The 25,745-nt window shown below is 42.8% G+C and overlaps 1 protein-coding gene across 6 annotated transcripts in view; it reads left to right on the top strand.

The window, feature by feature from the left end:
• The window catches only part of HLCS (holocarboxylase synthetase), a 229,684-nt gene that overhangs the window by 76,172 nt on the left and 127,767 nt on the right, over nt 1-25,745 (top strand). The gene's annotated exons all lie outside the window — the stretch shown is intronic.

Genomic DNA, 25,745 nt, shown 5'->3' with positions numbered 1-25,745 from the left:
CTCTCAATAAGCCCATTAGCAAAGCAAGGTGGTCCTAGAAGAGGTAAAATGTAGGAAGAAAAGTTTAAAAATGTTCCTTGATCACAGGTTTATATTTGAAAGCAAGGGGATTTTGTGTATTGTGACTCTCTTCCTTCCCTTAGTGGTTGACCTTTCAGATGATCCTCGGAAAAAACTTGATGGAAAAATATCTTTACCCAGTGGTGTTATTACTCAGGCCATTATTTTATTTTTGTGTTGTTGTAACCAGAAGATGTTTTGTGGGGGGGCCAGGACAGCACATTTGAACGACATATGAGCTGTGTTCAGTTGAAATGAATTGGAAACTTCGTACTTTTGGAAACCCATTTTGATATGTTCCCTGTTCAGTACATTTTGCAGGCGCTCTCTAATCCCATTTAGATGTTTGAGATTTATTCTTACAGAGTTTTCTTTCTTATTTCTTCTCTTTCATGGACTTTGGTTAAAGTTTAAAAAATGACAAACAGATGAAAGGAATTTTTTTAACTCTTAAATTAGTATTAATATTCTTATATTGAGATAGTTTAAAAAGTAGGCTTACAGAGGGAGTGAATAAGAAAGGCATCTTCCTTCACCATGGGACTAAAATTTCAGGACTGTAAAACTAAAAAACAAAAACCAAACACCCCACTGGATTCACAGTTTCTGGGCATTTTCACTCATGGGACTGCACAATTAGATGCATAATTCACCATAGGGGAATATGTTGGTCTTTCTTAATAATTTCTGGAATTTGATAATATGTTGTTATAAAATGATGAGATAACCTTAGAATTTTCTTGACTGTCATCGTCAAAGCCATGGAATTGGCGGTTTTGTGTGAATAGTGTGTAGAGAAAGCGTTCGTGGAGCGGAATCAGTAGAGTGAGGTGGGTGTAGCACGAGGGGGTATGAGTCATGACCGTGAACAGTTATTTGCTGGGTTATTTTGTGTTGTCACAGGTACTTTTTTTCAGTGTTCTCTTCCGTTTCCTGCCTCCCCTCCTACCCAGTCCCGTGCCCTCCGATGAGAAGGAAAAAGCCTGTGTTTGTATATGGAACAATTGTTACTTGCTTGCGCAAACTCTGCGATAATCCTCTGTTACTCAAGAGCACACTATTTATATTGAAAAGGTGACCTATTATCATCGTATTTTCCAAATAAAAAATCAGACACGGCATTTGACATAGGATTTTGGGAGATTAAATTTAGATAGAAAAACATTGGCACTTTATGGGGTGCCTGTGTGGCTCGGTCGGTGAGGCATCTGCCTTTGGCTCAGGTCGTGATCTCAGGGTCCTGGGATCGAGCCCCGCGTCGGGCTCCCTGCTCAGTGGCAAGTCTGCTTCTCTCTCTCTCCCTCTGTCCCTCCTCCTGCTCGGGCTCTCTCTCTCTCAAATAAATAAAATCTTAAAAAAAAACCAAAACACTGGCACTTCTCCATTTTTGTTGGGCAGTAAGTGAAGAATATTTTTTTTTTTAAAGATTTTATTTATTTGACAGAGAGAGAGACACAGCGAGAGAGGGAACACAAGCAGGGGGAGTGGGAGAGGGAGAAGCAGGCTTCCCGAAGAGCAGGGAGCCCGATGCGGGGCTCGATCCCAGGACCCTGGGATCATGACCTGAGCCGAAGGCAGACGCTTAATGACTGAGCCACGGGATCATGACCTGAGCCGAAGACAGACGCTTAACGACTGAGCCACGCAGGCGCCCCAAGTGAAGAATATTTTATGTTGGGATGATCTTGAACCACTGGAATTACGGGCTCTGAGCTCGTGTAGTGGGCAGTGATTACTAAGAGGGCTGCAAGCCGTCTAGAGTGGATGACCCATCTCCTGTGTAATCAGATGATTGGGTTTCCTTACATCCTGGTGAGCATGTGTTTTAGGATAGAAAGAAAATGCCGTGTAAATACACTGCTTTAGTACCCTTGATTACTGGTAAGTTCCTTTTTGATACTGAACTTTTTTTTTTTTTTTTTTTTTTTTTACATTCTGTCTTAAGCAACTTGAGTCTGGAAAAGTGTGTAGCTGAGCAGGACAATAGCAGAGTCAGAACCGTCTGTAGGATTACGAGTTTTTATTTTTACAGAAGAGAAAAATATTTTGGCTTTTCCAAGGGCATTTAGGAAGTGTCTTTGTTTCTCTTCTTGCCTGGTCTCTGTAGAGGACAGAGAATAAAATAGCTTTGATGATTAATGATTAATCCCTCTGCTTGGCACAGAGCAGATCCCACGTTAATAAATAGTGGCTGCTCACCATAACATACAGATGTCCTGTTGCATGGCTCGCATGGCTTCCTTCCGAACACTGTGAGATACAGTTACTCACTGCAGCCAAGTGAGTCATCAAGCCTGCTGAGAAGTTCCTGGGGGTGGGGTGGGGTGGGGTGGATGGGTTGTAGCCTTTTTTAGGAGAAGGAGCTTGAGGTCACCTTGATGCCGAAAACTCACAGTTGTCCACAAAGGGACCATGAGATGGATAAATATGGCTTATTCCTTTCTAAGAGTAAGACCAAAACCATTTTTCTTTTTTTTTTTTTTAAAGATTTATTTATTTGAGAGAGAGGGAGAGAGAGTGTGAGAGCAGGAGCGGAGGGGCAGAGGGAGAGAGAGAGACTCTTTAGGAGACTCCACACTGAGTGGGGAGCACGATGCGGGGCTCGATCCCACGACCCTGCGATCATGACCTGAGCCGAGATCAAAAGTCAGACTCTTAACTGACTGAGCCACCCATGTGCCCCAGACCAAAACCATGTCTATAGCTAATATTATATTTGATCCCACATGGGCTCTCCTCATGGAAGCAGAGTCTATTGTGGTCATAATAATAATAATAATAATAATACTAGCTAATGTATTGAAAGCTTTTATCTTTCAGACACTGCTTCAATGTACTTTACATACATGTATCGACCAGTTTCATATGGTATCTTTTAGTGCCTAGGGTCATCAGGGTCAAACTCTAGTATAATACCAGCATGTAGAAAGCTGCGTATCAGAATTTACCATATATGGAATTGTTCCTGTGGACCGACCACATGCATAGGTCTATTATGCGGAGCAAGAAGAATTTTCAAAAGTGTGGCCTGGCTTTGAATTCCATGCATGTTTCTCTCTTTAAATCTGTCACTTCTGTGGCTCTTTCCTCAGGGTCTGGAATAGAAGTAAAATTTAAGTTAGATAATAGATCTTTATCATAAGGTTTCTAAAATCTTTTTTCTCTGCCCTTCCCCCCGCCCCCACCCGCAGGGACTTGTTGCAGCTAAAAATTGGAAGTTTCCTTCCTAAGAAAGGAGGGGGACACCCATGGTGGGGAACAGCCAGCAATTTCTGCCTCAGTCCCAAATACCTGTGTTGTATGACCCTCCCCCCCCCGCCCCATCTAAAACTCTCACCCCCTCCTCCAGGAAGGTAGCCCTACTAGTCTGCTTCCTCTCGAGCAGATTCAGGATCTCTGGGGAAGGAACCTTCTCTCTCAGGGCTGGACGTGGCTCACTGAGGTCTGGCAGTCTGCTAGTTAAAACAGACGTGTTCTCTGCCACCAGCTACGGGGGTGAGATGGGGACCATGGAATCCTCCGGGGCAGGGAAGGACTCCCTGCACAGGCGGTAGGTAGGTTTCCTGGTCATGCATCTGGCCTGGTGTCCTTGGGGTCACGGCTTTGCCTTTTGGGAGGGTCTTGACTATAACACCCTTCTAACAGTTGCATGGTCTTCCTCCCAAACTATAGAAAGCCAGGCTTCTAGCAAATGCTTTGCTGCTGTTTGACGGGAGCGGTCTCCACTGTTCCCTGCCCCGATGACCCTCCCTCTCTCTCAGGTCGCATTTCTTGTGATATGCGTGAGATCGAAGCCTCTGCACACCCCATTCAGGTACCAGCTTCTAGGTCAATTAGGATTAGACAGGTATCCCCAAATTAAAGTGTTTCAAACAGGATTGAGATTTGGGTTCATTTCTCTGTCCCGTAAATGAGAGAGGCCGAGATGGGCAGCCCAGGGTCCGCCAGCGTGCGGCCCACTGCATCAGGGATGCAGTTGAGTTGCTTTGCCACCCTCAGCAAGTGGTCTGGGAGGCACGGCATTTATGTTCTCGTCTTAGCCAGTACGCAGGAGGAGGGGGTGAGAAGGGTGTGCCTCCACTCTTATGGACTCTTTCCAGAAATCGCTCGTGACTTTTTTGTTTATATTCTCGAGCTAGGATCTACGCACAGGACCGTATCGACCCACAAAGAAGGCTAGGAAATAAACGTGGTCTGTATACTCAGCATCCATGAATCCACTGAAAATCGGGGGCCGAGCACTAGGGAGGAGTGGAGAACAGATATTGGAGGAGAATTAGAAGTCTTTTTCCCAAGCATGTACTTTTTATTAGTCAGACTATTAAGAAAAACAGCTGGAGGCCTTTAAATAGTATACACGGAATGATAGCCCCAGGGCCTACAAGATTTAAAATCATGGGTGAAAATAGTTATTTGAATACTCACACTAATTCTGTCTCACCTCAGTACCATCAGAGGTAATTTGGAAATTGCTCTTCTGACAAATAGTTTGGAGGGCCACCATCTTTTCTTCTCTGGCTACAAACTCAGCTGAACTACTGCGGCCCTGAGACAGACGTTGAAAGCTTTCATTTGATCTCAAAGTATGAAAGCAGGCAGGTGCCAGAGCCATGCACCACCACCACCTTCCCCTCCTGCCCCTGACCTGTGAATGTTAAGGGTGTGTTAGTGATCCAGTAGAGGGGAAGGAGCTCTGGGGAAGGGAGTGACCAGGGGAGATAAGGGAGCTTCTTGCTAGCAACTAAATCGAGGCAGTTGAAGGGCCTGTGGGCTCCCCTCTCCAAACATAAAAAGTAAAAGTCATGTCAGTGAGTGATAGTCCCCCAATAGTCGTACTTGGCTCAGCTACCCACCAGTCTGACTAGGACAGGTAATTTCACCCTCTGTTTCCTGCTCCAGTCATGTTCCCTGGCACGTGTTTCTGACCCTGAAATGTGTTTTCTACTCTGTTGTCAGGGTAACCTTTTGGACGTGATGCTGGATTTGATTGCCTTTAGACACCTTTCTTTTTCTTTCTGCCCTATTTCCTGGTAGGTTTTCCTGTGACCAGTTAGCTCTGCTAGTTGGATAGAGTCCCAAGGGCATGGGCTCCACACTGTGTCTGGACCAGTGAACATTACTGTGTCCCACAGTCACGTCCTACATATGTGCACCCCAGAAGCCATTTGCAAATGTGAGCTATTGGTGGTGGTGGGGTCTACACTGGTGTTGGCGATGGATTAGAACCATCCATCACCACCACTGAGAGAAACACCTCCACGTGGCATGCTTGGGTTACCACATTCTGTCTCATCTTGCGATTAGTCTCTGCTGTGGGGAAGACATTAAGGCCAGACCATGGAGCACAGAGCTTGGGAGTAACTGAGTTGTGATAATTGTGGAATTGTCCCTTATTAGATTTTGACTCATATCATCTTTTTTGAAAACTTTTACTGAGTCGCTGTCAGATACTGAAATAACTCACGTGTGAAGCCACAGTTTGTGGTGAGCCAGTTGACCACAAACTTGTTTATACTGATTTCCTTAGCATACTTATATATCCTCAGTAAACTGACCAAGTGTGGATTCTTTTTTATTTGTAAAGAATAATATAGATTTCCTTATTAAATAAGTTTATTTTCTTAATATTGTTTAAGTCCCTTGATTTTTCAGGCTTAAGTTTGCCTTCATCCATAGAATAAGTATTTATGGCATGCCTTCTGTATGCCAGGCACTGTGTTAGGCTCTTGAGGGAGAATGATGGAGAAGGTACTACCCCAGCCTTACAGTGCATTGGAAGAATCAGATTGCAGTGCACATTCAGCTCATACACGTTGTGTGCACCCTTCTTGTTCTGAGTGCGAGGGGTTTGGGCAGAGAGAAGTGGGTGCAGTAGATAATGTGATATAGGAAAGGAAGTAGACTGATCAATGAATTTTTTTTGAGCAGTTACTATGTGTCAGGCATCATTCCTGATGCCATAAATCCCCGGCTCTGGTAGGGAAAATGCTGGAACTGAAAATTTTATCACCATCTGGCTCTGTCTCCCTCCCCTGGGCCTTGCTCTCCTTAGCTGTGAGATCTGGGGCGCTGGACACTCCCTTGATGGGGTGATCTTCCCAAGTCTGCCTCTTTTACCAGCCAACCTTTCCCCAGCACCTCTAGAGGGCTGAAATGGTTTTGGGAATTAGGCTCACTTTGCATGGGAGACAGTAGACTTCCTGCGAGCAAAAGAAATGAAAAGGAAAAACAGTCCCAGAACACGGTTTTTGAAAACATTTTGGGGAAACATTGGGGCGAATGGCCACCATCATTTGATAAAGAGTATTTTTGTTTCAGAATCTGGGGCCAACGCTAGCTTTTCGCCTCTCTGCGTGTGTGTCCATTCAGTCCCAAACATCTCTTTCCCCTTTTTTGCTCTTCTGGTTCAGCTCCCCTAACTCGCTCTCCTGCACACCCTCCTCCCCTGAAGTCGAGGCCTGAGAGACAGAAATTGGGCTGGAACTAATTTAATGGCTGAGTGACCTCACAGTAGAGAAACAGCCGGATCCTAATAGGGGTCTTTGTCTACATTTCCACCCTGGCTGGTAGCATGCCAGTCAAGAGTCAAGCTAGAGACACAGGTGGAAGCGATTAGACCTGTCATAAGGTTTGAAAAATTGATTCTGGAGGCGAAGTGAATAGATTGAACTTGACAGTGTTGTCCTAAAGATTCTAAGGGAAAATTCTGTAGTTTAATTTGAAATCCCTTGATTATTCATTAGCTTTCCAGATGGCTTTTGTTGATGTTTTACATATTAATGCCTGTATTGTGTTATTGGTGTACTCTTAATGTGCACATAGGTAATGAGCAAAGAATAAATACATGGGTAAGTGTCCCAGATTAATGGGATATTGGTGTAATTGTGAAATAAAGGGTTTTTAAGAAGTTGATTGCTTTGGAATAATTAGCGTGAGCTTTTTTTATGAGCCAATTTGGTACTTTTAAAATGAAAATTATTGGAGAATTTTAAAGAAACCTTCATTTGAATGTTTACTTCTAAATTAAGGTTTAGAATATAACTCCAGCCTTTGACTCAAGAGGTCACAACTGAAGGGCTGGCTATTCTGGCAAGTTCTCCATCAAATGCTTTTTTTTGCCCCAATTCAACACCTGAATAAGTTAACCTTTCACATGCCATGCTCCTGGAATTGAATTATGAAGTGGCCCATTATTTTCCAGAGATGCCTCCACATTAATTTTTAGTGTTTTAGGATGTTTGCTTTCACGTTTTCTAGCTGACTTTTTTTAAAGTAGGGTAAACTCATTGTGCAGTGTGCCATTTTGTGGTGGCTATAGCGTGTGCTGTCTAGATGGCAGTTTCATGAAAATTGGACCTTCTTTGTCTCTCTCTCATCATTAAGCGACATTTAACTGTTGGACAGCCTGAAGCGTCCCAGGTTTTACGGTTCAGAAGAGTGAGGGAGAAGGTCACCACCCAGCGATGCCATGTGAACGGTGAACATCATTGGCTCCAGGGGCACGCAATATGGGCTGCCCAGCCATGGTGGTGTTTCTGCCGGGCCCTCCCCCCGCACCCCCCCCCCCCGCCCGCCACAGTAGAAGCTCTTCCTCTGGAGCCTTCTTCCAAACACACAGCACAGTCTTTTCATGTTCTTGATGGTGGTTCTTTAATCTTTTGAGGGTACACCAGACCCCTAGGAAAAAAACCAAACAAAACCAAAAACAAAACCCTAGACACGATGGTAAGGTATCCACTGTGGGAAGTATTTGCAGAAACACCTAGTTCCCCATGGTTCACTCATTTCTAATAACTAAGGATAGACTCTTGGTTGACCCTAGGGGCTTAGATCTTGCGAACAGGTTATTCCTGTCCTGGGTTGGAATTCCAGTTCCACCTTTTACTACATGAGTGACCTTGGGTAAATCAGAAACCATGCAAGTGTTTCCTTATCTGTGCAATGTCGCTGGTCATAGTCTCTGCTTTCCTCTTCATTTTTTCTTCTTAAATTCATTTGCTCAACTAATTTCTCTTCAGCACCTGCCATGTGCAGGCCTTTGCCGCAGGCTCTGGGACCCGGTGGGGAAGGGCAACAGACACATGAGACCTTCCTTCCAGAAGCCTGCATCCACCCCAGGATCCAGAGAGGATGTACTGAGACTCGTCTGCAAAGCTCTCAGCACAGAGCTCATATTGACTGGGCTCTCGCTGTTATTTATTTATTTATTTATTTTAGATTTTTTTTTTTTTAAAGATTTTATTTATTGCAAAAGAGAGAAGGAGAGACAGAGAGCACGAGAGGGAAGAGGGTCAGAGGGAGAAGCAGACTCCCTGCTGAGCAGGGAGCCCGATGTGGAACTTGATCCCGGGACTCTGGGATCATGATCCTGAGCCGGAGGCAGTTGCCCAACCAACTGAGCCACCCAGGCACTGCTGGGCTCTCACTGTTATTTAAACTTCAGTGTAATTCATTTGTTCTTTTGCGCTCTTCAGTGGCGGTGCTGTGAGTGTCTGTGAAACAAATCAGCATTGTCTTCGCCCCAGATTGTAATATGTGTTTTCTTTGGGTGGAGTTTTTGTGGAAGACTTTGGCAGCTTTTTCTTGTCATGCAAGAAGCATGATGGCTCATCACTAGTTACTTTTTTTTTTTTTTGCCAGAAATGTGTTGTTTTAGTCCAGCTTTTCTTGAAAGATGAGAAAACATAGTCAGTTGTTTGTGTTTGTGTTACCCTTAAAATATGTGGAGCCAGTTACTCCCCTTTTTAATCAAATTTATTCTTTTTTTAAATCTTCACAATTTATCATTTTCACAGATAACAACAGTCATTTGGAAAGAGCCAGAACATTGACTCTTTGAACATTTTCATCAGTCCCACGATATGCCTTGTGCATCACCCACATCTTCCCTTGAGCCCCTAAACCTCTTGTACCGGTTGGAAATGCATATGTTTGATGTTGCATGATGGTCTTGAGTTGCTTACATACTTACTACTCTGCAGAATTGCTCAGATGTATACTGCACTTGATATTCATTTTGTCAGATGCCTCTGTTATTTTGAACAAGCAATAAAGTACCACAAAGGGTAATAAAGCAAGGTTTGGGGCTGGAAAATGTCTTCAGTAAAGAAGGTGACAGCCAGTTCCCTAAACTTGTTTTTCCCTGGTTCAGATGCATCTTAGAGAGAAAGCCGAGGGTTAGCTGCAGTTTAGAAGTGAGCAGTGTCCTACGGTGGTTGGGAATGTTTTCACTCTCAGTTATTGAGAGCAGAGGAGTGATTTCTTAGCGATGTGTCCTGGGAGGGCCCAGAGTGGGCAGATGAGAAATCTGGCTTTCACTGGGCAGGGTAGCCTGGGATACTGACAGCATCTCAGTCCCCCGAGCGTTGTTGGCGAATTCCATGACTTCTCATCTTAAAATGAGCAAACTGTTGTGATGCCCACTCATAGGAATGGCACTCATGTTGAGAGGGTCAGAGGGAGGGGTGAAATGGGGAGCCCTTGGCTCAGTCTCTGACATGGAGTGGGTGATTAGGAAGTGCTGCTTGTCTCCCCATTGAGATGGGTGCTCTCTCCAGATGGAGACTGCTGAGAGCCGCCTCCTTGGCAACTGCAAAAATAAAGATGGAGAATGTGTCCCAAGGTTCTCATGCAAGAAAAAAAATGTATGACAAGAAAGCAGCATTTTAAAAAACTTTGTTCTGTGACAACATGGACAGGACCTTGTCTGTCTTGCTAAGTGAGAGAAGTCAGACGGAGAAAGATTAAGTACTGTGTGATATCACTCCTATGTGGAATCTAAAAAAGCCAGACTCCTAAGAACAGAGGTAGAATGGTGGTTACCAGGGAATGGCGGTGAGGGGTGGGGGACTGGAACAGATGTTGTTTAAGGGCACGGAGCTGCAACGAGAAGCCCTCAAGCTCTCAAATAAATCCTCACGACCTAATGCACAGCACAGTGAACGTAGACAGCAGTACCATATTGTGATCGTCAAACTTGCTTCGCGACTAGAACCTAACTACTCCAACCACTGAAAATAAAGGATAAGTAATGTGAGGGGCACCTGGCTGGCTCAGTCAGCGGAGTGTCCGACTCGTGGTCTCAAGGTTGTGAGTTTAAGCCCTGCGTTGGGCGTGGAGCCTACTTAAAACAATAAAACAAAACAAAACAAAGCACCCAGAAATGATAAGTAATGTATTAGAGGTGCCCTTTATTGCCACAATAGCAATCATATTGCAATATATAAATGTATCAAATTAACATCTACATCTTAAATTTACACAGTGTTCTATGTCAAATATACTTCAATTAAAAAAAGTAAAATTCAGTGCAAGAGAAAGTGAAAGTCAGTTTATGAATTAACATTAGTTTCTACATGGAAAAGTTTTAAATATTCTTAGAATTTGGTGTTTGTGATCATTCAAGTATGGCCACTTACCTGTATACACGTGAGGGAGGTAGAGGCTGAGCTGTGGGTTAAAACATTTGTTTTAGTAAAGATGTGTTAGGTGATCAAGCGCATCTTTTTCCCTCGCCCTGTTCTGCATACCTCTGCCCCATTCCCATTTCTCCCCTGACATGGCTTTGTGACTCACTTAGAAAAACTTCTGTTTTTCTTTCTCATAAAAACACTTACCTGCTTTGGAGGTGAGGGTTGATTTGCTTTCATCTGCCCCTTTAAAATCTTTTACACACCTACCATTTGTCCAAACACACTTGGAGCTCTGAAATGCCCTTGTTTCTGCTTTCTGTTTTGGAGAGAAGCATGTTCTGTTTCTGCATGAGGGGTATTCCGTCACCCTGAGACCCAGACGCCACATTTTTTCTGCATTGCACAAGGGGTCATTCATCATTTTCATTTTTCGTTTGGCTCTCCCACCAGAGTATTCAAATTAGCGAAAAGGAAAATGAAGTCATTGCCTGGCAGAGAAGTATTTTCTCGGGATATGGGAAGGGTAGAGGTGACAAGAGAAGAGGAAGGGATTATGATGAGGTCTGTCCCTACCTCTTTTTCTATCCTTTGGTTCCAGAGGTCACCTGGATGCTAATGTGGTTTTCACAGGTTAAAATTGGGTAATATGTGTGTGCAGAAGTTACCCAAAAATGAAACTACACAGTGGGACAGCAGCGTCAGTGACCTTGGAAACTTAGGCTGTAATTTTATCTGTGTCGGTCTCACACACCAGCTGTGTGATGTTGGGTGAACCACCTGAATTCTCTGGATCCGTTTCCTTATCTGTAAAATGAGAGGGTTGTACTAGATCTGTGGCTTAATTTATAAATATATATATATATATATATTTTTTTTTTTTAAGCAGTATAGCCCCTTTTTTACATGAACTACCCACCTGGTACAGATAGGGCTGGGGAACCTTCTAGAGCCCAAATTCCTCAGGGCATGGGTGTGGAGACAACTGGCCGAGAAATTGCCCGAGGTCCTGCCACCTGGACCCTCAGGGCCAGCTGACTGGGACAATTAAATCTCAATGGCAGGCTGACTGTTTGGCTAGACTATCTTTTTTTTCTTTTTGAATTTTAATTTTAAGTAATTAATTTATTTAAAATATTTAATTTATTTAGAGAGAGGGAATATGAGCGGGAGGAGAGGGAGAGAGAGAATCTCAAGCAGAGTCTGCGCTGAGCGTGGAGGCTGACGTAGGGCCCGATCCCATGACCCTGAGATCATGACCTGAGCCGAAATCAAGAGTCAGATGCTTCACCGACTGAGCCACCCGGGCACCCTTGGACTGTTTCTTTTTATACCCTGCCTTGTTCCAAGAAGATTTAAGGCAATGGGGATTTCAGTTTATCTGTTACGAGATAAGCTCTTTCTCCTCCTGTGGGTGTAACTGTATGACCAAAAGGGATTGTACTGTGTTTCTTTGGTTGTTATTGTATGTCATGTCAAAGTTATATGCATATTGTTCATAAAACTCAACACCATTCAGTTTCCTGACTTCCCCAGACTGACAATGAGGACTGAGTGACTGTGGTCCCCTCTGGAACACAGGGAAACCTGGGTGGGTCCCCTGCCCCTGTGAAGCTAAGTAGCTGTTGTCTCGGGGTGATTATCCAGTGGTTATTCAAATGTCTCCAGTTAAAGGTGAGTGAAGTCTGAGGGGAGAAATCTCTGCCGGAGTAGCTTGGGTTTCAGACACCCAGACTCCACGAGGGGATCTCAGCTTTGGTGGAAAGTGCTCCTCAGTTCCCGAACCCCTTAGGAGTGCTCTGGGAGGGGAGCAGGGTGGCAGGGCAGTGGTGGGAATGGGGTGGGGGAGTTGGGGCAGGTGCATAGTTGTCTTCTATGAAGTCTTGGTCAACATTTCAGATTTTGAAGTTTTATTAGAGCTTGCTTGGCTCATGAACACAGCATAGAGTTTGCCCTGGAATCGGATATCGATATGATCGTGTGTACTTGAACGATGGTGCAGAGTTTGAGGTGCAGGATTTATCCAAGGGGCTTTCATCCTGCTTTCCTGGAGTTTTTATTTGCAATCTTTCAGTACCTCCTTACTTCTGAAAATACCCTATGGCAATTGCTCTTTTCTAAACTTCTACAATATGAAATGTATTTGATTTTTAACACTCTGGTCTTATCCATGAAGGTAACGCGAGACACTTGCATGTTGCCTGTGAGGATTATAAATTTCTGATGCGAACCTCCTCTTAACAAAGGATTGTTTCTGCTTTTTTTTTTTAAGATTTTTATTTTTATTTTTTGACAGAGAGAGAGACAGCAAGAGAGAAAACACAAGCAGGGGGAGTGGGAGAGGGAGAAGCAGGCTTCCCACTGAGCAGGGAGCCCAACACGGGGCTCAATCCCAGAACCCTGGGATCATGACCTGAGCTAAAGGCAGATGCTTAACGACTGAGCCACCCAGGTGCCCCTGTTTCTGCTTTTGTTTAGGAGCTCAGTTAAAAGGCTTCTTCTAGCTTTCAGCTTAGGTGTTGTTCTGTTCCCTTCTTTTTGTTGCAAAGTGTGGTGCCTCCCAACTGTTGAAGGTCATTAGAGGCCTTCTTGGGGTTCTTCTGCAGGTTAGTGGAGGTAGAGCCCCATGGTAGGATTGGGGGCATGTTGTCTTTTTTGCTGTCACATCTGGAAAACTGTCATGAAACAGACCAAATCTCTTCAGCACAATGTGGTCATAGTTGGGATAGAATGAAGGATTTGACATCTCATAAACCTGAAATCGGACCAACGGTGTGTACCAAAACTCTCATGGTCTCTTAGATTGGTGGGGAGGGGGGTACCTGAGAGGCCAGTCACCTGTCACCCTCCGCTGTCTGAATACCCTCTGCACTGTTTCAGATGTGTCTGAGTCCTGGATGATGAGCAACTTTCTGGCCTTGTTCAGTTTACAAATATTTACCGAGCAGTTTATACCTTTGGGCAGCTCATTCCAGCATCTTAGGGTGAGTGCTGTCTCCTGGGATGGGTCCTTCAAAACCCATCCCATTCCATAAAGGAAATCTGGCCGTGGATCCAAGTAGAGAAAATTTCTTTAACTTTCTCCCAAATGATAGTTAAAGGATTTCTTAATTAGTTCACATAGTTTAAGATATTTGAAGATAGTTATTGGCTGTTCTAATCCCCATATCACTTTTTCTCTAAGCATCTCCAGTAATGAACATTTAGTTATATCGTCACGTGGGAGATAAAAACTTTAGGTCTGGAGGACCAAAAGCCTTGACCTAAAGCCAGTCAGGGTACATAAAACTATTTTTTTTCTGAAAATATTTCTTAGTTATGAAAAGAATTCTTGGCCATTATAGAAAATAAGACAATATAATAATTTATACTAAGGAAGTGAAAATCATCTGTAACCACACCACTTATAAATGGTATTAATCTTTTGGTATATTTTCTTCTATTCTGTTTTCCTCCTACACAATATGTAAGATTGTGATTATGTTGTTTATGAAATAATCACTTCCCATGCAATTAGTCTGCGAAAAACACGTCTTTTGTTCTGTATATGCAGTTTGACCGTGATTTATTTAAGCACTCTCCAGTGAATGCTCTCCTGTCATTTCCAGTGTTTTTCTATTCTAAATAATAAGCATATTTCTTTTTGAGGCAGAGGTTCTGTATAATTCTTCAGTGACCCCATTACAATAGTTCTTTTCCAGAAGATAATTGGAAAATTATAAAACAAAAGCAGATGTTGATTGAAGTTGAACAGGATGAGGCCAATAATACTTGTTGTTATTTATAATATTTCATATTATTTCATCACTGTTGTACAATTATTTCACATTATTTCATCTTTTGTCCATAGAGATGTCATGCTTTAATAACAGCTAACATTATTTTGGCATGTACTGTGTGGCAGGTACTGTGCATTATTGTGCATTTTTCCCATTCAGTCTTTACCAGAATCCTAGGAGATAGGTACCATCATAGTTCCCATTTTAAGAAATGAAGTTACTATTGCTTTGAGGATTGAAATGGCTTGGCTAGAGCCACACGAAGAATTAAATGGTAGAAACTGCATTTAAAAGATTTGTTTGAGAGCCTAGATTCTTAGCCCCTAATACTATATTATTACAGGTTTTTTGCTGAAATCCTAATACACAATATCCCCCATCTTTCCAACATCTGTGTATATGCTAATCTTGTTGTAAAAGGAAATCAGGTTAGCTGACATATCTAGTTCTTGGTGATTTTCTTGTTTGTTAGGAGATTTTTTATGGAAAGGGGTATAATGGGAGTCATAAGTTAAAGTCCCAGGTCTTGACCTTACTAGTGGGACATCTTACTTAACTTGTTTGTTCTGTACCATTATCTGTGAAACATGGACAGTAATACCTCTCTTACTGGGCTGTGATACAGGTTAAATAGAAGAGTATATGTGAAAGTCCCAGTTCATTTCCTGGTATTCAGGTAGGACTAGGTACTCTGTAGTAGTAATTTCCTTACTTCCTTGAATTTCAACAGGGATAGGACATCTCTAGTTAGTACAGTTGCCTTTGAAAATTACAATGGCATGTTTCTTTTAGCTTGTCTAGTTCACAGTAACCCTTCAAAGATCAGCCATATGAATTTAATTATATCTTCCTCATGTTCTCCAGTTCTGTGAACTTGAAATAGAATAATAATAATTACCCAGTTTGAAGAAGAGAGAAAAAGACTGGAAAAAAAAAATAAACCTCAGGAACCTGTGGGATAATCTAAAAATATCTGATATATAGTAATTAACATCCCATGAGAAGAGAGACAGAATGAGGCAAAAAGAAATATTTGCGCAAACAATGGCCAAATGATCTCCCAAATTGGTAAAAGACATGAATTGGCAAGTTCAGTATGTTAGCAAATCCTGAGCAGGGTAAAGCTGATGAAAATACACCTAGGCACATCAGAGTCAAACTGCTGAAGACAAAGATAAGGAAAATACTGAAAGCAGCCTGAAGAAAACATCACTTTACAGGCAGAGGAACGATATGTTGAATGTGCACGATTTCTCACTGGAAATCATGGAAGCCTGAAGAGAGTGGAATGCTATTTTTAAAGGGCTCAAAGAAAAAACCCTGTCAACCCAGAATTCTACACCCAGCAAAATAGGCTTCAACAATGAAGGCAAAATACATTCCCAGATAAAAGAACACTAAGACAATTTGTTATAGTGCAGATCTGCTGGATAGAATGCCAACAGGAGTTCCAGAGGGCAAGGGGAAATATACCAGAGGGGATCTTGGATCCTTTGAGAAGGAACAGAATGGCAAATATCTGAGTAAATTTAAAATTCTTTTCTCCCCTTAATTTCTTTAAGACATATATGACTGTTGGGGTGCCTGAGTGGCTCAGTTGGTTAAGTGTCTGCCTTTGGCTCAGGTCATGATCCTGGAGTCCTGGGATCGAGCCCCGCAATGGGCTCTCTGCTCAGCAGAGTCTGCTTCCCTCTGTGGCCCTCACCCCGCTTGTGCTCTCTCTCTCTCCCTCTCTCTCTCAAATAAATAAAATCTTAAAAAAAAATGACCGTTTAGAGCAAAGATTGTAACATCATCCTGCATAATCTTGTGTATGCTAATGTTGTACATATGACAACTCTAGCATAAAGGACAGTAGAAAGGGGGTAAATCGTGGCAGTATTTCTACATCTGTTGTGCAATGGTATAAACTCAGTAGGTGTGTAAATTTTTTTTTAAAGATTTATTTATTTATTAGAGAGAGAGAGACAGCAAGAAAGGGAACACAAGCAGGGGGGAGGGGTAGAGGGAGAACCAGACTCCCTGCTGAACAGGGAGCCCAATGCAGGGCTTGATCCCAGGACCCTGGGATCATGACCTGAGCTGAAGGCAGATGCTTAACGACTCAGCCACTCAGGTGCTCCTAAACTCAATAGGTGTGTAAATTAAGCATTTATATTGTAATCCCTGGAGTAAGGACTAAAAACATAAGGCAGAGGGGCACCTGGGTGGCTCAGTCAGTGAAGTATCTGACTCTTGATTTCGGCTCAGGTCATGATCCTCAGGGTCGTGAAATCGAGTCCCATGTCAGGCTCCGGGCTCAGCAGGGAGTCTCCTTTTGAGATTCTGTCTTTCTCTCTCCCTCTGCCCCTCCTCTCTCTTTCTCTCTCTCTCTCTTTAAATAAATTAATTAAAAGAAATCTTTAAAAACATAAGGCAAAGAGGTATAGCTAAAAAGCTAATAGGTAAATTAAAATATCCAAATAATCCAGATGAAGGCAGCAAAAATAATATTGGAATGATAAATAGAAGGAAAAAACAAAAATGAACAAAATGGTAGGCCTAATTCAGCTAAATGATAATTGACTAAGCACTGTGGTTAAAAGCCAGAGTGTCAGAATGGGTTCAAAAAAAAGAAAGCAAAACCTGAGTATATATTCTCGTTAAGACACACTTAATATAAAGACATAGAGAGGTTAAAAGCAAAAGGATGGAAAGAGATATACCATGCAAATAGTAAGCTTATTAACATCCAATAAAACAGACTTCAGGACAAAGAATTAGAGATAAAGAGGGGTATTTCATAATGATAAAAGGTTCAGTTTATTGAGGAGACATAACAATCATAGATGTGTATTTACCTGATAACAGAGCTTGAAAAAAATGATGACAGAATTAAAGAGAAAAATAGACAAGTCCACAATCACAGTTGGAGATTTTAACACCACTTTCTTAACAGGTAGTGGAACAACTAACCAGAAATAGTGAAAAACATAAAAGATCTGAATAGCACTATCGACCCCTATCACCTAATTGGTGTTTATGGAACACGACATCCAGCTGAATGCACATTCTCTTCAAGTGCATATGGTATATTCACCAAGGTAGATTATATGCTGGGCCATAAAATATGTCTCTGTAAAAATAAAGTGATTGAAATCACATAGAGCAAGTACTTTCTCTGTCCACGATGGAATCAAATTAGAAGTTAGTACAAAAATGTATCTAGGAAAATCACAAATATTTCATAATTAAACAACACACATCTATATAATCTATGGGCCAAGGAAGAAATTGCAATAGAAATTAGAAACTTGGAACGCCTGGGTGGTTCAGTCGGTTAACTGTCTGCCTTCGGCTCAGGTCATGATCCCAGGGTTCTGGGATCGAGTCCCGCATCGGGCTCCTTGCTCAGCAGGGAGCCTGCTTCTCCCTCTGCCTGCCACTTCCCCTGCTTGTGCTCTCTCTCTCTCTAACAAATAAATAAATAAAATCTTAGAAAGAAAAAAGAAATTAGAAACTTTTTTGAAGTTAAGGAATATCGAAATAGAGATACCATGATTGTGGAAGCGAAGACTCAGTATTAAGATGCCAGTTTGCTTTAAATTGATTTATGGATTCAGTGCAAGATTAATAAAAATCACAGGAGGAGTTTCAGTAGAAATGTATAAGCTGATTCTAAGATTTACATATAATTTCTTAAAATGCAAGGACAGTACAGTAGAGAAAGTAATTTTGAACAAGAACAAAGTTGGAGAAGTCATATTCTCCGACTCTTAAGACATACTGTAAAATTGGGGGCACCTGGGTGGCTCAGTCATTGAGTGTCTGCCTTCGGCTCAGGTCATGATCCCGGGGTCCTGGGATCGAGCCCCACATCGGGCTCCCTGCTCCGCGGGAAGCCTGCTTCTCCCTCTCCCACTCCCCCTGCTTGTGTTCCCTCTCTCGCTGTGTTTCTCTCTGTCAAATAGATAATCTTTAAAAAAAAAAAAGACATACTGTTAAACTGTAGTAATTGAAGCACGTGGTAGTGACATTAACAAGAAATAGGGATCAATAGAACAGAATATTTCAGAAGTAGACCTGCCCTTAATTGACCATTTGATTTTTGACATAGGTGTCAAAGCAGTCCAACGGTGCTGGCTGGGGCGCCTGGGTTGCTCAGTCAGTTAAGTATCTGCCTTCAGCTCAGGTCATGATCCTGGGGTCCTGGGATCAAGGCCCCCCATCCCCCATCGGGCTCCCTGCCCAGCGCAGGGGCGGGGGCTGTTTTTCCCTCTCCCTCTGCCTCTCCCCACTGCTTGTACCCTCTCACTCTCTCTGTCAAATAAAAATGCAATCTTAAAAAAAAAAAATGAGATGGTGCTGGTGTAACCTAATACATAGTCTATAGGAAAATAAGTGAAAAAGATCCTTAACATCTTCTGTCTTCAGGAAAATGCAAATTAAAACCAGAATGAGATACCACTGCACGCCCACCACACCCACCAGATTAGCTAAAAATAGAAAAGACTGGTCACACCAAATATTGGTGAGGATGTGAAACAACCACTATTCCTAAACATCACGTTGTTGGCAGGAATATAATGATCCAGCCACTTTGGAAAAATGACGTGCAGTTTTTTATAAAAGTAAACATGCACTTCCTTTCTGATCCTTCAGACTGTGCCTTCCTGGTTATTCACCCAGGATGAATGAAAATATATGTCTACACAATGTCTTGTATGTCATTGTTCATAGTGGCTTAATTTTTAGTAACCCCAAACTGGAAACAACCCAAATGTCCATGGAACAGATGAATGGATACATTGTAGCATATTCATACACTTGAACATCACTCAGCAATCAAAAAGGACGGACTGCTGATACATGCATCAACTTGCATGAATCTCAGAAACTACGCACAGTGAAAGAAGCCTTCCACAAAATAGTATGTAGTGTTTGACTCCGTTCTGTGAAGTTCTAGAGCAGGCAGATCCAGTCTGTGGTGGGAGGAGATCAGAAGAGGGGTTGTCCCTAGGGAATGGGGGTGGAGCTCAACCAGGAAGGACAGGAGGAACCTTTTGAGTGATGGTACTGCTTCTTGTTTCGGTAGAGCTTTTAGTAACAGGGTGTGTACATTTGTCAAAACCCAGCAGAGATCTTGGGGCACCTGGTGGCGCCAGTCTGTTAAGCATCCGACTCTTGGTTTTGGCTCAGGTCGTGATCTCAGGGTCATGAGATCGAGCCCTGTGTTGGGCTCCATGCTCAGTGGGGAGTCTGCTTCAGACTCTCTCCCTCTCCCTCCCTCCCCCCACTCCTCACCTCTCTCTCTCTCTCAAATAAATAAATAAAATCTTAAAAAAAAAAAACCCAGCAGATCTTACACTATCACTGCAGGTAAGTTTTACATACAAACTGAAGTATTGAACTCTAGTTAAATGCAGGCTTAAGTCTTAAGAGAGGGATATCTGAAATTGATGTTGAAATGTGTAAAGCGGTTAAGTGGATGCATAGGCTAGTTGATAGATATGTACTGAGGCAAGTATGATAGAGTAGTAATGGTAGAATATCGCTGGGGCATACATGAGTGTTCACTCCAAAATTTACCCTTGATGTAATGTGTCCTTATTTTTTGTAATAAGTGAATCACTGTGGAAGAATTGTAAAAAATAGTCACGATGGTATACTTAAAACAAATTTACAAACATTGGAGTTGTGTAAACGTTGGGTATCCCCGGTTATGTATGAAAGCCTCATCATGAAAGGAAATGCGTGTTGTTTCCTGCATTCAAACATTTTCCTCCCTTGTCTTCCTTCTTTTACTTAAATGTGCACAATTTCCCCCCCTTCCTTGGACAAAATAGCTTAAAGTATATGAAAAGTCTGAAGTTAACACTGAAGTGCTACTTTTGGTGACGTGCTGGATTATTTACTCCTTAGGCATTGGGTATTCTGAGTACTAAAATTTAAAACAAAAATCACAGTCTGTATTCTCGTTTTCTGAAATCCCAGGGGCCTAATTTCTCTTTATTTATGCCCCTAGTGAAAATATTTTAAAAATATAAATTTGTCTGCACATAAAGTTTTCATTTCTCACACCTCGTATCGGCTAGCCTGCTGTCATGGCCTTTACAAGTGTGTGCCAAGTAGGAGGCACCCTGCTGGGCACACGGCAAGTCTCAGGGTTGCTGTAAAGCGTTCAGCCTCATGTTAAAAAGAGAAGATATAATTAGCAGCGTTCTCGTTATTTAAAATATTCTCATTAATGTATATTCTGATGTAATTTTACTCCACAGTTGCTCTGCAGCCTCTCCAAGGTTCTAGCCGGAGGCGGGTGAAGGGGGTAGGTGCTGAATTCCCTTCTTCCAGACCCTTCTGCCAAGGTCCTTTCAGACAGTCATGGCGGACCCGGGAGGAGTTGGCCTTCTTCTCTTAGTGTTTGGATTTTGGTCTTTGATATCTCTAGCTCATAATGTTACTGGGAATTCTTCTCATAACTAGTCTTTAAGATATTTTTCCTAATGGGGCGCCTGGGTGGATCGGTTGGTGAATCCTCTGGCTCTTGATTTTGGGTCAGGTCATGATCTCAGGGTGGTGGGTTCGAGCCCCGAGTCAGGCTCTGCGGTCAAGCTGGAGATTCTCTCTCCCTCTGCCCCTCACCCTCCTCGAGCTCGCGTGTGCTTTCTTTCTCAAATAAATAAATCTTTTTTTTTTTGAAAAAAGATATTTTTCCTCATGTGATCTTTTGTTGTGAAGCAACCCCCCCCAACCTTAAGATTTTGAGGGATACTTTCAAAGGGAGGGGTCTGAGAGGAAAACCCTTATAGCTCCAAATCGAGCAGCTTTGCCAACAACTGATTTAATGATGACACAGGTAGTAATGCAGCTTCTTTCTCTTGATAGTCTAGTTTTTATGTTATTCATGAACTATTTTCTGGGAAGACATTTTAGGAAATGGGAAGGAGCACTGTGCTCATTTGGGTGGAAATCACTGTGAGTAATAACTAATAAAATAATATCTAATAAAGGTAATGAGCAAATGGCTAATAACCACGGGAGGGACTGTTTGCCAAGACCGTGTACAAGGCCCATGGATAACAACTTTCCGAAATTTGGGGCGCCTGGGGGGCTCAGTCGTTGAGCATCTGCCTTCGGCTCAGGTCATGATCCCAGGGTCCCGGGATCGAGCCCCACATCGGGCTCCCTGCTCCGCGGGAAGCCTGCTTCTCCCTCTCCCAATCCCCCTGCTTATGTTCCCTCTCTCGCTGTGTCTCTGTCAAATAAATAAATAAAATCTTAAAAAGAAAAAAAAAAAGAACTTTCCGAAATTTCTCTTTTATCCCCCCACCCATGCTCCTCTGTGCTATTCAGAAGCCTGAAGTATGTCCGAGGGGACGCAGTGGTCAGATGGAGCTTGTGCACGGGCTGGTAGCGGCCAGAGGCTGTGTTCCTCACAAAATGAAAGCAGCAAGATCCTGCCACTGACAGTCCGTCAGCATCAATTTCCCCAAGTCCCTTAAATGCATGGCACACATGCTTTGGTGTAGAATTAATTTTAAAATCGCGGCAAGCAGCTTTCACTCTTCAGATTCCTTGCAGGTTGGGGTTGCCATAGACAACTGGGGTCAAAGCTTTTATTTTAAAGGTGGGTCTCTGCTGCTCCTTTCCCTGTTCTGGTCCTCCAGAAATCAGACTCCCTAACTGTTCATAAAATAGTTCTAAGTGGGATGACCTCCCTTCTTTTAAAAATAAGGGCATTGGATTTGATGTACTACTTTGAGGGAGGGCCAAAGTTCTCAGCCTGTGGTTGCAATTCCGCCGATATAAACACGAGATTAAGGATGTCAGCAAATTTAGAGTGAGGGATTAACAAAATCAGGCTATGGTATCAGAAAAAGACTTTCTTATGGGGTGGATGATTTAATGGGACTAAATGCATCTGGTAAAGAGAAGATCGGAGGTAGTTTTTCTCTGAGTAGCATGAAAATTCTTAAGCATGGCGTCTCATTCTCTCAGTGGTTTTTGTTTTTTGTTTTTCTTTTTAACGGCAAAGGGGATTTTGAAAACACAAAATACAGTTTACGTGGGTAATCTGTAGCAAAGAAATGAGATTTGAAAATGAAAATCTCTTTTCTGGCACATCAGGAGATAGCTGGAAGAAACTTGTCTACAATTAAACCTCTTTCCCCTAGAAAATGGACTCAGGTCATTAAAAAAAAAAAAAGTTGTAATTTTGCCCTTAAACATTCCAGCCGAAGCATGAATCCGAGGAGTCAGAGCCCAGATACAATCTCTCCAGTCTCTCCATTTTTCATGGGAAGAAGAGTGCAGCTTCCCGGGAGGAGAAGCTGCCGTGAACCTCCCCGGGCCTCCGCCCCAGCTCCTGGCCAACCCCGGGCCACTCCTGGCCTGGGGAGATGGGCTGCCCCCAGGGTCTGGAGAACCCCAGACAGGCAGGACCACACTCCATCGGGGCAAAGTTCTCTGCTTGTGCCGGGCACCCCTTTCGAGGGTGTGGGTGGCAGGCAAACAATCTTTTCTTGATGCTTTTCTCCACTACAATTTTTATTATGGTTGTCATTTTCTTTCTGCTTTGTGGAAAGATGTATTTGCTAGCGTTACACTGGGATCAAAATACAAGCTTGGTGGAGAATTTAGAGGAAAGTGTCATTGGTACTGAAAATCATAAAATTGTGTAGATTGCTTTCGTTTTTCAAATGATAGATGTCATACACGAATGTATTTTGCTTTCATAAAATTAAACATTGCAACTAATATTACGTTCATTTTTCAAATGATAGATGTCATACATGAATATATTTTGCTTTCATAAAATTAAGCATTGCACCTAATGTTAAAACTCACCTCAATCCTTGTTTCTCTCATTTGCCCTGGCGCTTCCCATCCTTCATTCCCGCCTCTATAATCGCTGTGGGGAGGCTGATCTGTGTTTTTCAAGGGCTTTCCTATATAGTATTATGTAACAGGTGTCTGACTCTTGGCTTCTATATTGAGATAAAAGTCTAAGTTGCTATATAGCCGGAGATACCCAACAACAATTGGCTTTAAAAGAAAGGCGTTTATTTCTGCCTCATGCGAGAGTCCAGGATAAGTAGCCGAGGTCACTGGGCTGCCGTGTTCCTTGCAGTCATTCGGGGACCCAGGCTGACAGTGGCTCTGTGTCTTTAACATGTGGCTTTCTGGGTCAGTCTGGTCGTTGTTATTCCAGCTAGTGGGAGTGGCAAAAGGGTGGAAATATAGAGGGCCAGAGATTTTCTCTTCAACAGGACTGGAGTAGCACGCACTGACCGTCCTTTGGCAAGAGCCTGGGCCGGGTTAGCTTGGCCGAAAGGAGATGCAGCGGGCAGTCAGGAAGAAGGGAGAATAGATTTGGGTGCTGCTGCATTATTCTGTCATTCACCAGGCATCTTGGAGACTCACCTGTTACAGTGTATCAACCCAACCCATTCCTTTTCACTGCTGCATGATATTCCACAGCAAGAATAGGCCCTTTTTTGTCCAGTCGTTTGCTACTAATGCATACTTAGCTGATTCCTACCATTTGCTCTTAGATTTGGTGTTGCAGTGCCCACCGCATCACACTGATCGTTATGGACTCGTGCAGTGTTTCTCTCCCGTGGGAGCTGGGTCATCAGGGCTGTGTCTTTTCTTAAACTGCCTACCAAACCCAGTGGATATGCCAGTTTACACTATGGCCCTTGGAATTTGAGAGAACCTGTTTTGGTACAGTGGCCTGTTGGCTGATTCTTGCATTTTAATTCTGACAACAAGGGAGGTTAACAGCACCTCTCCCCACCCCCCCAAGGAAAAAAAAAAAAGAAAAATGAAACACTGGGATGAAAGTTCTTTGGAGAAATATTTATTACCGAGTAGATTGGTTAGAGCAGAACACTTTTTTTTTTTTAAACTACTCAACTTTTTGGCTTTGTTTTATAGCCAGCATCTAATACTCATTTATTTCTACTTAGTTACCCAATTTAGTAACAGTTTAAAAATCTGTGGTTGAAGATGATAAAGATGAAACCGAATTATTTAAAGGAAATGAAAGTTACCTTTTGATTTAGAACCAGCTGCCTTTAAAGCAAGATTGCTTTTGAGGAATTTATGATCGAAGGAATGTGATCCCTGTGTTTCCACTCAAATCATGAGAACAGTCGTCTAAATTAGAAGAACTGCGCCTTTCATAGACCAGAGCGGGAGATGCAGGGCGGGCACAGCCGCTTAGGTCCGTCCGGTCAGCTGCACAGCTGTGAGCTTGCACAAATCTGTGCTGATTGGTAGACACACTTACACACCACCCTCATGTAAAGTTCAGTAACACAGCCGAATATGGTGGTTTAATCAGAAGATCATGCTTATGGTCACCTGTGTGTCTGTTGATGTCTGTATTTGCTAGCGTGAATTTCTTGAATTTCATTTTGAAAGGAAGATTAATTTCTTCCAAGTGTCAGGTGACTGACTTGATTTCGTTTTCAGCATTTCTGCCTTTCCCGTCCCCCGACCGCTCTCCAGAAACTTCAGTGCATTATTACTCTGCGCTACTAACCAAACTAATTTTGTCCAGATTGAAAGGTTATAAAGTTTATACAATTCAGGCTCACAAAAGTAAGATAGCACATGTGAATTCAAGAAGCTGTTAGTTATGAAGCTCTTTTCCTTTCTGAAAGGAAAGTAGTTTTAAGCTTCATTGAACGGATCTATGAAAAAGGTGGAGTATTATTTTACAATAATTTTAGACTTTCATGACTGGAAATTAAATACAGCAGTTTTAGAGGTATATTTTACTTGAACTTTTACAAGCTCAGGCCATGTTTTTATTAAAAAATCGGACTCAGCACCTTATATGGAGTACAATACCAGATGTGGGGTATAAGGGAAGTTCCTGGGGCCATCTGCTTACTGTGTATTAAAAACTTGTGTGGTAGCTGATGTCATATAATGTGCGTATGATAGGGAATAATTTTGAGTTAGGAGACCATATCAGAATGGTGGTGATGGAATGGTCAGAACGTTCTATCACATTTACTGCTCGTTTGGAAAATCTGGGGTTGAAGTGGTGGCCCTTTGCTTTCAGAACAACCACGGCAGAACCCGACGTGCCAGGACAGGAGAGATTCTGGGGTGTCGTGAGGGAGAAGCGGGGGCTGGCAAGGAGACAGCCCAGGAAGGTGAACGCTTTCGGGCCGTGTACTTTCCATGGGGCAGGCCGCAAAATTCTGACGGTGTGGAGCCCGTCTCAATTCTTTTTTTTTTTTAAAGCCCTTCCTGGTCTTTTTATCTTTTCACCCTTTTCTGTCCTTGCTTCATCCCTGCTTTCCGGTCCGTTCTTGATGTCGATAGAACAAAGCCTCCTTTCCAGGGTTAACCAGAGCAGTAGACCAGGGGTCTGCAGGTACGTGCCTTGGAGCAGTGGTCTTTGTGTGGGGCGGGTGCAGGTTTGAGACCCTCAGCCTCCGTGTGGACTCTTGCCTGAAATCCGTGCCTGCGGTGGGGCATCAGGTGTGTTTTACCCCAG

The sequence above is a fragment of the Zalophus californianus genome, chromosome 1 (assembly GCF_009762305.2).
Source record: "Zalophus californianus isolate mZalCal1 chromosome 1, mZalCal1.pri.v2, whole genome shotgun sequence".
NCBI classification, from domain to species: domain Eukaryota; kingdom Metazoa; phylum Chordata; class Mammalia; order Carnivora; family Otariidae; genus Zalophus; species Zalophus californianus.
This window is presented reverse-complemented; position numbering and strand designations above follow the sequence as displayed.